Source organism: Penaeus monodon, chromosome 15 (assembly GCF_015228065.2).
Source record: "Penaeus monodon isolate SGIC_2016 chromosome 15, NSTDA_Pmon_1, whole genome shotgun sequence".
Taxonomy (NCBI): domain Eukaryota; kingdom Metazoa; phylum Arthropoda; class Malacostraca; order Decapoda; family Penaeidae; genus Penaeus; species Penaeus monodon.
In genome coordinates, this window is record NC_051400.1 from 10,458,681 (window position 1) to 10,458,935 (window position 255).

Below are 255 nucleotides of genomic sequence, written 5' to 3' on the forward strand. Positions count from 1 at the left end.
CTTATCAGACATGCCATATTATTAAGTAGGAAGAAGTGCCGCTGATGTTATCGATTTATTAGTCCTCATTTCCATAGCGAAAGAAATCTTATCAACAAGTTTACTTTGATTACAGTTTAATTTCTGTTACGAGCTTCGAGTCACAAGGCTCTGAATCGATGTAGTCTTCTTGTTTAGTTAGAATCTTTTTTGTTTATCAATATCTTCATTTGTATTTATCATGGAGTATTTAAAACATGTCCGATGTATATGATG

The 255-nt window shown here is 32.2% G+C and overlaps 1 protein-coding gene across 1 annotated transcript in view; it reads right to left on the reverse strand.

The window, feature by feature from the left end:
- The window catches only part of LOC119581739, a gene marked incomplete at both ends in the record, with an annotated part of 64,510 nt that overhangs the window by 593 nt on the left and 63,662 nt on the right, over positions 1-255 (reverse strand).